Raw genomic sequence first — 14,346 nt, 5'->3', positions numbered from 1 at the left:
CTGCACATATGGAACAGAAGCAGAAAATGTGATTCATAAGTCTGTGTAAATCCTCCATTTAATTTGAAATACAAACTTATTATAATGACTTTCCATCTACATTTTTGACACCCACGTTTCTTTGAAATGAGTTAGTTTTCTTTGGTAAATATGTATTTATACAGTAATAGCCTCCCAGTCATGTCTTGGTAAGCCATCACATTAATTTTCTCCAGGTCCCCCCTAGAGAGTCATTTTTATCCTGATGTCCATAAGTGAATTATACATCTACATCCTCCCCCTTCTATCCCATTCTCTTCTCTCCCGCCTCCCTAAAAAAATTGTCTCTTGATTTCTGAATGTGTCCTGTAACCAGTACCTTTTACAACAGGATTCTCAGGCAGGGACTGTCTTTTTAAAGAGACAAACTAAAGAGCCAAGCACTCTGATTATTGGACATGGTTAGTTTTAATACCGTTGTCCTTGAGACACCGCCTCCACTAGCAGATTTCTAAAAATTCCATGTTGCATTACCAATTATGCAGCTCCACCAGTGGTAGACCCGTTTCTAGCTTTTTAGGCATTTTATGTAACCCAACTCACGACCGTTCTGGGTGCTCAAGTGGCTAAAATAGTGGCAGCGCTTTGTGCGTTGACCACTTCAGTGCTGCAACCATAGCCACCACCAGTGGAGCTGCAGTGATGGAAAACATTTAGAAAAATGCTGTTGTATGGAAAGACTTTGCTGTCAGCCCTGCAGAACAAACTGCAAGGTTCAGTAGAGTTCCATGGGAGCTTTGAAATTTTTATTGGCGTTTTGTTTGAGGAGTGCATCTCCTGTTGTGGCTTTTTGTAGTTGAGTTTTCACTTCAAGTAAGACTTTTTTTTTTTTTCTCTCAACAGTTTGCTTCCTCAAAATAGTGGCTTGACAGTAAGTTTCTTGTGCTGTTTTGGTGCCTGACTCATGACTTTTGAAAACTTGGGTTTAGAAGTTGGACATACAGTGGTCCCACACAGACAATGAATACATACTTTCCAAAGAATGGTGATACTTCATGCACTCCCAAATGCATAGTTAGAGCATGCAGTAAATGTTAACATACGAGACAGCGTGGTAGAACTTAACTTACAGGGGGCAGGATCTTGCAGTTGGTATGCATTGTAGTGAGCAAGGAGGCAGAAAACAATTAGAATCAGTCCTTTTCTCTTTATTAAACACTTGTACTGCAATAGCAGTTAGGTTGGGCCACATTATATTAGGCACTGTGCAAATATATAAAAAATGACCATCCCTACCCCAAAGAACTTACAAGACAAACACAAGGCTTAATGGTTGATGAGACAAAGGGGGTTGGGTCAATGACAAGGGAGACAGGATAAGAGAGAAGATGTGTGTACTATTTACTCTTTCAGGAGCAGTGTATGCAATTTGCTGTCTGCCTAGCCATTCTAGTTTGTCTGGTTAATTGATATTTGTTGTGCTGCTGGAGGAAATGGCACAGTTTTGTTTCCTTGAATGTGTGACAAAACTGCCTTTTCAGCTCCTGCTGCTGTTCTGATATCTGAAGAATCTTAACTAGTGGAAAAGGCACCTGGAATTTATCTGGAGAATCCAGAAGTATATCACTATACAGCTGCTAATAGTTTTTGTCACCACCATGGATTTTAGATTGAGGTCATGACACAGAATGAAGTCTTTTCAAAGTTTTAGAGTACAACTCTCTCCTTTAAAGGAACATCAGAGTTCTTTAAAAATTAGAGTTTCATCTGAAGAATGTTTGCTTGCTGCTGTCACACAACACAGCTAAGATTACTGAAACTTGAAATATTTGAGGGAAAAATCATTTCTGTATTTCACTTTCTTTTGTGCAGTGACAGCATTTTCTTTGGCAGTTCCCTATACAGAGTCAGCTTTCATTGGCGAGTGGGGTTCTTGGGCATATCTGTGGATCTTTCACCCAGCAAGAGGGAAGAAGAAAAACTTAATATCAAAAAACAATAAAAAAAAAAACCTGCGGAAAAGTGATTATAAAACCACAGAAATGGGCAGGAGAGACCAGAGCAGGAACTACTCAACTTAAAAAAAATAAATAAAAATAAATCTATCCCTAGATTTCAATGTGACCATGTCCCTTTTACATTTTTATATCAGAATACATGATTTTCTTTGCTTAGCCCCGGAGCTGTTTAAACATTGTTTTGTCCAGTAAACTTTTGCTTCTATTCTTTGCTTGTACTTTATTCAGAGTAAGCAGTTATTTTGCATTTTTCACAATGGTGTCTGATCACTGTTCATAAATTGAGAAAGTACTAGAAACCAAGACAGGTGTTTACTGAGAATGTGTCCAAAAATTAGCTCTGCAGTAGTACAGCACTCAGTCTAGCTGTATTGATAAAATACATTTTGAGGTTGGATCCCCTCACAAAAGGAACTTACAATATCCTGCTTGTTGGACTCTAGCATGGTGATCATACCAAAAGCTAAGGGAGAAAATTAGTCATTTCCCAGTTCTCTCTGACCTTGAACCTTGCAGTTGCCTTTATTTCCTTTTTGCAGGCTCCGGTACATGTTCTCCACTCATGAAATAGTAATTGGCATATATAACTTATTGATAATAGAGAGGCTTGGAAGAATTTAGATTTTTATTGGTAAACATCAATAAATGTTGATTTCAACTCTCTCTCTCTCTGACAAAGTATTTCCATCAATAGTAGCTGAAATTTACAGATAAAGAAAGTGAGATGCTGCCTGAGAAATTACTAGAATTTGATTTAAGGATGGATACTTTGTATATTTTGACATATTGGCGACTTGCACTTAACTGTTCTAAAGCTTTAACTTTTTGAGTCTCAGCGTATGTCATCTAATAATTATTTTCTGACCCTCCCCATCATGTCCCTCAAATATGAAAATTAAATCAATAAAAATAAAAATGTTTAAAATCCATAATTTTCCACAGCTGAAAGTAACTGTGTGTGTGTGTGCGCGCGTGTGCGTACTCACTATACAAAATAGAGAAAGTTCTTTAAAATAAACATTTGATATTTGTCAATTATAAAAAAAAAATTAATTCTGCCAAGCAAAACAGAAATGATGAATACCTGGTTGGGATATCAGGTGAACTTTATAGTACTTTTGTGTTTCTCAATTTAAATTATTCTTCAATCTGTGCTAGAAAAGGCTGTGGTAGTAACTGTGCTCTTAACTTTTAGGGCAGTGGCATGTGAAAGAAGTAGAGAGTTAGCTTTAACTTTATTTTTTTTATAAAAATAGCTAAAAACTCAACAAGAATTAACTGAATTTGTAATAAACTGTCAATGTATTGTAGCTTTGGAAGGTGACAGTCCAAAAAAACCCCAACCTTTTGCTTATTGCAAACTATAGAAGTAATGAAGGAAATCTCTATAAAATCATACAAAATAAGATGACATGTTAAATATACAGACCTGATCAGTGTTTTGTTTAGGTTTCTTTAATCAGAATCAGAAGTGAAATGTTTGCCTGTTCCAGCTGGATTGTATGTAGAACATTAGCAGTGTTGCATAAACAGAGCCAAAGTGTGTGGTTGGTTTGTTTGTTTGTTTTTATTTATTTTTTAGTACGGGGGAGGAGTTGCTCAAAGGACAGAATAGATGATTGCATTATGGCTTATTTTTGTTTCTTTGTGGCTGCTACGAGAACTTAATTTGAAGAGCCAAAAATCTACCCCAAAACAAACAAGCAATCTTCTGCTGGGGCAGATTTCTTCTTTGAAAAGATTCTGTAAGGATTTTCCCACACGAATTGTTCATCTCTTGGTTTGTTGGACAGATACCAGGAAAACGGAGTTGTTGTTTGACCCATGTGCATATTCTGGCTGCTGTAATGAAATGAGTTGGAACTGCAGCCTGGTTTTCCACTGAGCATGTCCTTCTCCAGCAATGTCAGGGCTTGGGTGGGGTCACTCTTGTTCATTAAGCTTTTCAAACAGACTGTTGGATTTCATCAGCTGGCCACATTTATTTAATAACCGAGAACTGGCTGGATGTACAAAATAAAAATTACATATGTATGTATTTTGTTATATAGACTTTAAGTTGCTATACTTGAGATTTTGCATTAACATGTCAGGTATTGTAGCTTGTAAACAAAACAAACTAGATTTCCATTGTCTCTGGCAAGGGAATCCGAATAGGTGGCATTGTTGTCAAGCTATTTGAAAGATGTGTATTTGCTTAAATTTCATCTCAGCTAGAAGGATATTCTGACCAGGACCCAGGATATGGAAGAGAATGGCACCTGGTAATGTGTAACACTTTTAAAGGTACCCTTGTTTGTTTGGTTTGCTTTCAATCTGAACGTAGTTTCTTTTAAAATTTATGGGGTTTAATATTTGATTTTTTTTAATCATAGGGTTGCTTTGAGACAAATGTTTCTTTTAGATGCTTTTTAATTTTCTTTCAAATTCTAATAAAACATGTATTCTATAGTAAATGGACAACAGCAGCAAACAAAAATCATTTTAAAATATAAGTTTCAAGCAATTTCAATTATTTACTGAAATTCTTTTTCTGTACCCAATGTTTTCTGGCAACATCTCTTTAAAGAATATATACAGTATATCTGCAAAGAGAAAATTAACAGTTTGTGCATCTTAGTGTAAAAGTGTAAGTAATATCTGGACAGCAGTGGCTCTGAGTCAGTTTCTAGACAAAAGATACTGATTTGCAAAATGACCAACAACTGTGCAAGTAATGGTCAGAGGCATTTGGATAATTCAGAACGTGTGTTCAAGTATCAGCTTTTTAATGTCATGTTGACAATATTCATATTTGCAAATTGTTTTGACTTTAAAATGAGGGGACACTGCTTTCTGAAGTAGCTTTCTACAGTTGGTTTACAGATAACTTTCAGTGTATTAGCATTGTTGTGATAGCATCCTGTTTTGATTGCAGCAATTCCTTTTCCAGTTTTATTAAAAAGTAGCTTTTTTGTGCATGCTACAGCATTTTTACTGCCACCTGGGCTCTTGGGGGGGGGGGTGTGTGTGTGTGTGTGTGTCTACCTTGATCTTCAACATTAAACGTGATTATTACAGCAAATATCATTCTGTGCTATGGGAGCTGGTGTTCAGTCCTCACCTTTTCTATAGGGACTTGTCAGCTCAAATTAGTGATGACTCTCATGTGTTTTGGGAAGTGTAAATAGAGAGTGATGTCATGTGTACACCAGTTTTATAAACAAGCAGAGAATTCAGTTTTACAGAATTAATGTTGTATACCTATTTGCACAGATCACTAAAATAATATATTATTGGAAATGGAGGTGGATTATTGTGACTGGGGGAAAAATATTGTATGCCTCAACACTCAGCTGCTTGATGGGCAGCAAGCAGGTAAATATAATAACAAAAGATAATAAATATTGTAACTAGGGCTGTCGATTAATCGCAGTTAACTCACATAATTAACTCAAAAAGAATTGCGATTAATCATACTTTTAAACAATAGAATACCAATTGAAATGTATTAAATATTTTTGGAAGTTTTGTACATTTTCAAATATATTTCAGTTACAACACAGTGTACAGTGCTCACTTTATATTTTTATTACAAATATATGCACTGTAAAAATAAGAAATAATAATTTTCAGTTCACCTCCTACAAATACTGTAGTGCAATCTCTTTATCGTGAAAGTGCAATTTACATTTGTAAATTAAGGATTAATTAAATTTGTGACTGAACTCTTTGGGCGAGAATTGTATGTTTCCTGCTCTTTGTATGTTAGCTCGCATTGTATGTTTGTATTGTATGTTTACTCGTATTCTGCCATATATTTCATGTTATAGCAATCTCGGATAACTACCCAGCACACGTTTGTTCATTTTAAGAACACTTTCACAGCAGAGTTGACAACACACAAAGAAGGTACCAACGTGAGATTTCTAAAGGTAACTACAACACTTGACTCAAGGTTTTAGAATCTGAAGTGCTTCCAAAATCTGAGAGGGATGAGGTTTGGAGCATGCTTTCAAAAGTCTTAAAAGAGCAACACTCCGATGTGGAAACTACAGAACTGAACCACCAAAAAAGATAATCAGCCTTCCGCTGGTGGCATCTGACTCGTATGGTGAAAACTAATATGCATTGGTCCACGCTGCTTTGGATTGTTATCGAGCAGAACCAGTCATCGGCATGGAAGAGTAGTTGAAGCATGAAGGGACATATGAATCTTCAGTGCATCTGGCACCTAAATATCTTGCAAGGTTGGCTACAATAGTGCCATGCAATCACCTGTTGTCACTTTCAGGTAACATTGTAAACTAGAAGCGGGCAGCATTATCCCCTGCAAGTGTAAACAAACTTGTTTGATTTAGCGATTGGCTGAACAAGAAGTAGGACTGAGTGGACTTCTAGGCTTTAAAGTTTTACATTATTTTGTTTTTGAGCTCAGTTCTTTTTTTGTACATAATTCAACATTTTGTTAGCTCAACTTTCATGAGATTGTACTACGTTATTTGTATTAGGGGAATTGAAAAATACTATATATATATTTACTGTGCAAATATTTGTAATAAAAATGAGCACTGCACACTTTGTATTCTGTGTTGTAATTGAAATCAATATATTTGAAATGTAGAAAACATCCAAAATATTTAAATAAATGGTATGCAATTTTTTTAATCGCAATTAATGTTTTTAATCTCTTGACAGCCCTAATTGTAACTAGTGACTTTCACCATCTGGGAAGGACTGATGCCTAGAAGTACCTTCCTCAAAAGCATTGTGTCTGGGTAAATTTGCCGGCCTGCATACCATATTTGTTTTTGGAACAATGGTTCTGTGGGAAATTCTATTTTTATAGAAACCATACCTTCAGAGGAGGTATTAAATCTGGCCTCACAATACTTAATGTACACTTGGTTGACTGGATATTTTCTGGCATTATGTTAAAAGTATTTCAGTCCATGTTTGGCTCTATTTATATAAAACTTTTTTTAAAAAAAATGTGGTTTAAAACAAAATGGTGTGTAACAATATGAACAGGGAGAGCTTACTTTTGCCATACGTTTGGGTGTCTGACTTTGGCTGGGGAAATCATTGCTGTAATGAGTTTGGTCTGTGGAATTGCTAATTTGTAGCACTATTCTAGCACCATCTGCTGATCAACCTGTGGTGTGGCAATGACATTTTGATCTGCTTACGTGTTCGCTTAGCTCGAAGTGTACTCGCAACTTAGCATCAAGAGGAAAGAAACAGAACCATAGGCTAGTCAGTTTATAAGTGTTTGGAAATAAGATTTTGACAGTAAGGAAAATGAAAGGATCTGTGTACTATAATGTAGTTTGAGTTGTCCAGTTGCCTAGGCTGTCACAAAAAACTCCGCTACAGCTGTAGACTTTTTAAAAGAAACCAAATTTTGTTGATTTGGTTCCATGTGTTGAATCACTGTGGTATTGGTGCCCATCAATACTGTAGTTTCTAAGCTTGCAGAGAAGAGGATTTGACAGCATGAGATCAGTTCAGGCCCTAGATCTGGTAGGATTGTCATAGTAGTATAGGAAGCTGATTGGCTCTGACAGGCTTTTGTCATATGACGGCTTTTCAAACAAACTAAAGTTGAGTTTGCTGTCTTCCTATTTAGTCTGTGCACCTTGACTGGGATTTAGTACGATTATGTTATAAGCACTGTTTGGGCTGCTTTTTCCCAGCTTTAGTATGTAAATATTTATATTTAGGTTTATTGGTATACATAATTAGCTTCCCTGTTTAAACAAAAAGAAAAGGAGTACTTGTGGCACCTTAGAGACTAACCAATTTATCTGAGCATAAGCTTTTGTGAGCTACAGCTCACTTCATCGGATGCATCCGATGAAGTGAGCTGTAGCTCACGAAAGCTTATGCTCAGATAAATTCCTTAGTCTCTAAGGTGCCACAAGTACTCCTTTTCTTTTTGCGAATACAGACTAACACGGCTGCTACTCTGAAACCTGTTTAAACAGTTGTTAATGTAAATAGAATAGCTATATAGTCTGAGAAGTATTTGATGTAGGTGTCTTAATTAAACTTTTTGTTTTTAAATTTCACTGAACTATCATGCTAAAGTTTAATATATAGTCTTTCTTGGTTTTGTCTGTTCATTTTTAAAGAGTTTATCATTGTTAAAATGAAGATTGGGACCAGTGCAAGTTTAATCAATTTCTTTTGCAAATAGGGAGCTAAATTTTTCAAAAATTAAATATCATGCCTAATTTGGATTTAATTTTGGAGCTATTACTGGGAAACCAAACCAGTAGTGGGTAAGCTGGTAGCGATACAATTAAGATAAATAAAGTGAAACTGGCTTACTTTAATTGTACTGGATAAACCTAATTTTCAGGCTTTTTTTTCTTGGCTTGTATCTCAAGGATCCTGAAGTTGGAAACCACACCCGTTGTGTTAGTAATTTGTTTCCCAGAGTTTGAAAAGCCTATCTTAATTCCTACAGTAGTAGATTGTCATCTTTCACAACTGAAGAGCAAATTTGGATTTCCTGTCCATTTAGTTTGCTAACAAGACATTCTGAATTCTATAAACTGATATGCATCTTTAATATTTTTGAACCGGCTCTTTTTATATTTGGATTACTCTTTAGTATGCCTCTTCAGAAAATGATATCTACTACACACAACCATACAATACAAGAACTCTTTTTTCCATTAGTATTAGGTGGTAAAATACAATTTTTTTAAAATGTAGAATTGATAGCAAAAACTATAGACAGAACTATTTTCTAGATGTACTCCTCCTGATTCTGATCATCTTTATACTGGTGTAACAGAGAGACTGGACTCAAGTCAGTGGAGTTATGCTAGTGAGAAATCTGTATGAGAGATGTATCAGGCCCTTCAAGTATTGGTGGTTAAAGTAGATATTTTCACAAAGTGTGTGAATTCCTGATTGGCTCTTCCAAGGAGGATTTTACTTTTGGAACTGTCAAAATATAAATATTTTCTGTATGGATCTGTGGTGAAATCTACAACTGTTACTCCTGGTGGAGTTCTGTGCCAAAAAATTGTGTGCACAATATTTTAAAATTCTGCATATTTTATTTGTCAAAATAACACCATATAATCACACCCATTTCAATTATTTTTGGTCATTTATTTCAAAATACCTGTCAAAGTATGTCTTTAACAATATAGCCAACAAAAGAGTCAGGAAATGTTTTTTGACAAATAGATTCCTTACTAGGCATGTTAATACAGAACTCTGAGTAACTTATTTAAACTACAATACAGAACCGTATTTCCCACACCCTTCAGAAGCAGTGCAAAGGCTTTGGGGAGTCGGGGGTAACAGAGGAGCTGAGGGAGAGAGAAGTAAATTGCTTGGAAGGAGCCTGGGTGTGAACTTGGAGGGTTGTTGGGTATGGATGGGAAAAGTATAGAACAGGTTTTTTTTGGGGGGGGGGGGCGGGAAGGGATTGTTAGGGAGCTTCCCCCATGCAGACCCTGTCTGACCCCTAGCCTCTTCCATTCAGTCAGGCACATCCGCCCCTGTTCCTGTGTGTCTGTGCCCCCACCCAACCCTCCCCGTCCCCCCTCCTCCTGTCCCCAGGTGTCTGTGCCCCCACCCAGCCACTCCCTTGTCCCCATGTGTCTCTGCACCTCCCTCCCCCTGTGGCCTTGTGCCTCCACTCCCATTCAGCCCCTGCCCCAGTCTGTCCTCCCTCACTATAGCTTATGAGGCCCTGTCTAACCCCACAGTACCCCATGCTGTCTGTCTCTCCATAGCCCCGGTCTCCTGACCTGGCCTGACAAGCTCTGCAAAGAAGTCAGCTCTCTCTCTTCCCCCGCTGGCTGTGAGCTGCAGCTTTGTTCTATCGCCACAGCACCCTCTGGTGAGCAAAACGCAGAACTGCAGCAACATTGCAGCAGCAGCTTTTTTCTGCGCAAAAAATTAGAAATCCGTGGGGCTCATTAATTATGCGCGCGCACACAGTAGCACATAATTCTCCCAGGAGTAAATTGCATTGTTAGCAGATGGTCTGCACTAAAGAAGGGTAAAGTGCAAAAAGCCAGTTTTCTGCTTCTAAATAAATTGTTTTTAATTTGGTAATGAAAGAAGAAATAATAGAAAATAGACTGAGAGTGATCACAAATGAGCACTGAAAACCTAAAGTGCCTTTGACCATGTTTCAATTACTGTGATTCTGGTCAGTGATCAAACATAAAAAAAAAATGTACATTTAAAAGCAAAACAGTATATAAAATGTCTTTCAAAGTAAGAGTATTTTTTTTATTGATCAGTCTCTAGTACTATCTCATGCTGTTCACAATTTCTCATTTAAACCATTGAACTAGAATAGCATTTTGTAAACTAATGGTAGTTTCAATTAATCCTTCACCAGGAAACTGATTTAATTTAAAACAAAACAAAAACAACCTAAAGTCACCTGCCCCCTTTTATTCTCTTGCCTAACAAATGCTTAGTCTTTGAAGAGCAGGCATGAAATGAATCTATCTTCATGTACCTTGTGCCTCTGGAGACAAATGACTGATTCTGCTATCCATTTGAAATTGCATGGTCACACAGTAGACAAAAGAATTTTAATAATATATTGCACAGCTTGTTTAAAAATAAACCTTCGGTTGCTTTTGTTTGGCTTATTTGCTTTAGGAAAATACAACTTGATTTTTACCCAGTACAGAAGTCACTAGTTTCCTGTTATCTTAATTCCTAATAGCTACTACAGATTCTTGATCATTCTTAGTCATATATTCTCAAATACATGTTTCCAAGAACTGGCTATTATGTTTTATTACTATTATTGTATTAGTGTAGTGCCTAGGAGCCACAGTCCTGGATTAGGACCCCATTGTGCTCAGCGATGTACAAAACAAAGATACATACCTTAAAAAGCTTACAATCTAAGTAAAAGTAGTAATTCTGTTTGAGTTCCTGAATAATATATAGGAATATTTGTATCAATGAAACTTCAATTAAATTTGTCAGGATTGGTTTCTTTCAGGTTGTCATTAATGTAAGTAGGCTTCTCTTGTTGCAGAGATGAAGGCATGAAATCTGTTCTATAAGGCAATTATCTATTCCTCATGTAAGGCAGTTTCCTGTTTAAAAGTGTAGTGAACAAACAGATCTCAGGCTTGCTAGGTAATCCCTTGTCACTGTCACTCCTTTTCATGCACTATTCTTGAGGCAGTATTTAGCCTTAGATAGAGTTTACCACCAGCTTTGGGCTGCATTCCCAAGCAACCAGACTTCAAGAAGACCCGGTGCACTGGGGGGCTGCTGCCGGCCTCACACCGTCCACAGGCTGCGTGGACCCCACCCATTTACCTCTTAACGGTTTCCTGGCACGCCGGGACCGGGTCGTCTTGGAGTCGGGTTGCTTGGAAATGCAACCTAAAGCTGGTGGTATACTCCATCTAAGGCTAAATAATGGCATGAGACTAATAGTCAACAAGTACCGTAAGGGAAAGTTGAAAAGAACTATTCTTGAGGGTTACTGTGGGCAGGTTAGTCATACTATGAGAATTGTTTTCTCTGCAATAAACCAATACAGTGGTGACCAGAATGAACAGCACTAAGGTAACCAGAATATTAGATTTTACTGTGTTTTGTACTTAAAGGTATTAATGCCAGATGGTAATAGTTACTCATGCTTCTGTGAACAGTTAAACCTGGTATGAAATTTACATATAAATGGTAATGAGCAAGGGAATTTTTTTAAGTAGCTGAACTTGGCTCTCAAGTAGAACAGTTAGCTGGTCATAAATACGAGTGATACAAAATATCTAATCTAATTTATTTATCTCCAGTTAGAGAAATAATGTTCACTTCATCCAGCTCTAGTCCTGAAACTCTCAACTGAGTCAATCTCACATCTTTTGTTTATAATTGCATTGCCCCAGTGGAAAGGTATTGAAGGACATTACCATACAGTCCTTTTTCAGATACTAATTTTTCTATAATGTATTCAAAGATTGTATTCTTTACAGTACTTTCTAATGTGGAATTCCTCTTGCTTTCCATTTGCAGTGCATTAAGATGGCTGCTTAGACTTGTGAAGCTTAAATTTGATGATACAGATCCTCAAGGGGAGCAAGCTCTTTATCCTATTTCTACCCTCAGTGAATCAAGAGAAAGCAGTGCTGGCCCTATTTGAAATATCTAAATAAGTCCCTGAAGGAGGCTTGTCTACAGAACACCCCATTTTACCATCCTCAGACAATTCTTACATTCTGCACTTGGCTGGCAGCCTTTTTCCTTATCCGTCTTCAGTCATTATCATTTGATCTTACATATGCTTCCAGGGTGTTTCTCCAGGATCATGCTTGCAATAATGTTGGCTTTAGGGAAGAAGGAGAATCATTTCTCTTTCCAGACAATTTTTCTGATCAGGATTCTATGTAAAAAGAAAACTGAAGCAAAAACTCAGCGATGCAGTTCCTGAAGCACCTTGGATTAAATACAAACACATGATACTTGGGAAGTCCATCATAGACTTGGACTGAAGATGAATGCTGTCAGGTACAAGTTTTCATCTCAGAAAAATGTTAACAGAAGAGGGAGATGGCCTTAATGAAATACAGATGTCACAGAAACAAACATCTAATTTTTATTGGAACCCATTGGGAATTCTGATCTCCGACACAGGCATTTTTCGACGATTATCATTCATGTGATATCTCTTCAGTAATCCTGAGTATCCCTTCCACAGCTCACCCCTATATCATCCATTAGCGGAGCTCTAGCTCCAACTGTGTGTTCTCTAATCCCTCAATTGGTGAATGTAGAGAATCAGATTTTTATTATGAAGGAATCTTCCCCCACTGAGTTCAGGGAATGGCTACCAGAAAAAGCACAGTATCCACTAGCTGGAAACTTTGATTCATTGAGGTCTCACACACAACGCTACTCCTTCCATAGCTAACATACCTGTTCTGGTCACGACAACCAAGGTGTCTGATAGGGTTTTCATAGTAGCAAGGAAGGACAACCCCTACTCCTGTCCTGGCAGAGGAAGTTCATATCTCTCTGTGCACCTCCCACCAGGAAGGAAAGGAACATGAAGACTTGCTTGTCAGAAGTCAAATTAGCAGAGTGATTCCTGTACCCAAAAATATCTCACTCAACATAAGTCAACTTGGTGGGCTGTTGATCTGCCTCTTTGCATCTGAAAACCGTAATAAAATGTCCTGCAGGCTGTGTGCGCCAGGACCCAGAATGTGAGGTGGTAATGACATCTTGCAAAGATGGAAGAGTCCCTTCTGTATGTTTTCCTACCTTTTCCACTGTACAGAAGATAGGATGAGAGAGTGTTAGTGATTCTGTTTGTATTTCTGGCTGAAGAGGCTATGGTCCTCAGGCCTGATTAACCTTTTGTTGGATCTTCAGTTGCCTTTACCTCCCTGAGGAGGTCTGCTATTGCAAGTCCATCCATCCATCCATCTGGGCCCACACAAGTTACAATGAATGCTTGGATTATTACTCTCATGGACCCCAAAAGAGAAGTCAACAAATAGAACTTATTGTACTGACTGGTGGAAAGTCCATTGTTTAACACGTTAAACGGGTAAAACACAGCTTTGAGGGCTTTTTATTGTGGGTGTATGAGTGCCCTAAGAAAAGAGTCAATAATAATATTATACCACAGAGACTTGACATGTTCAAGAGCAGGAAGTTTTGTACAAATCCAACATTAAATGTTTCCTTAAGGCATCAACATTATTTCAACGCTGCAAGATCACAGATCACAACCTTGGAACCTCACTCTGCTCATTACAGCATATTCAAATTCTTCCCCTGTAGAAGGCATTGTTATACTTCCTGCCCATTAGAGAGGGCCTCCCAGTGGCTACTATTTCCAATCAGAATTAATTTATTTGACGTTTAGAACTTTCTCTAATAAGGTCCATTAATATACTTTTAATTCAGAGAGGTATTGTCATAGCATTCATTCCTTTAAGTAAACTGAAGAAATATTCCTCCTTCACTTAAGCCTCAATTTCAGGGCAGAGTAATCATGTGTCCTGTATTGAGATTTGCTAGACTGCCATTAGTTCAAGATCTTCATATTGGTTATTCAAGTTTAGTCAATGCCATTTCCTTTCTTTTGGCAGAAATCTCCTCCTCCAGACCTTCGAGCCTAAGGGAAGATGGAGGAGATATGCTAGCTCATTTTGGATGTCCCTATTTAAAGGATGATCATGCTTCCCACCCTACAGTCACATTTTCTATGAAAAATCTCATTGCAATAGATCTGTGGACCTTAACACATGCTTACCTGGAAACTTCCTTTCATCAAGCATAGGCCACCTGGGGACAAATGGAGCATCTAGAATAGATGGAAATTGACATCCAAGGATTTGCGTTCATTTTT

The 14,346-nt window shown here is 37.6% G+C and overlaps 1 protein-coding gene across 21 annotated transcripts in view; it reads left to right on the top strand.

The window, feature by feature from the left end:
• Positions 1-14,346, top strand: part of EPB41L2 (erythrocyte membrane protein band 4.1 like 2) — a 275,035-nt gene that overhangs the window by 114,244 nt on the left and 146,445 nt on the right. The window contains exon 1 of one of the 21 annotated variants that reach the window (XM_074948421.1): positions 3,922-4,028. The exons of 19 other annotated variants lie outside the window; for them this stretch is intronic. The gene's annotated coding sequence lies outside the window, so the exon portion shown is untranslated. Of the gene's footprint in view, positions 1-3,921; positions 4,029-4,062; positions 4,284-14,346 lie in introns of those variants that run through there. One more of the 21 variants, XM_074948419.1, reaches the window with a different exon arrangement.

The sequence above is a fragment of the Natator depressus genome, chromosome 3, assembly GCF_965152275.1.
Source record: "Natator depressus isolate rNatDep1 chromosome 3, rNatDep2.hap1, whole genome shotgun sequence".
Taxonomy (NCBI): domain Eukaryota; kingdom Metazoa; phylum Chordata; order Testudines; family Cheloniidae; genus Natator; species Natator depressus.
This window is presented reverse-complemented; position numbering and strand designations above follow the sequence as displayed.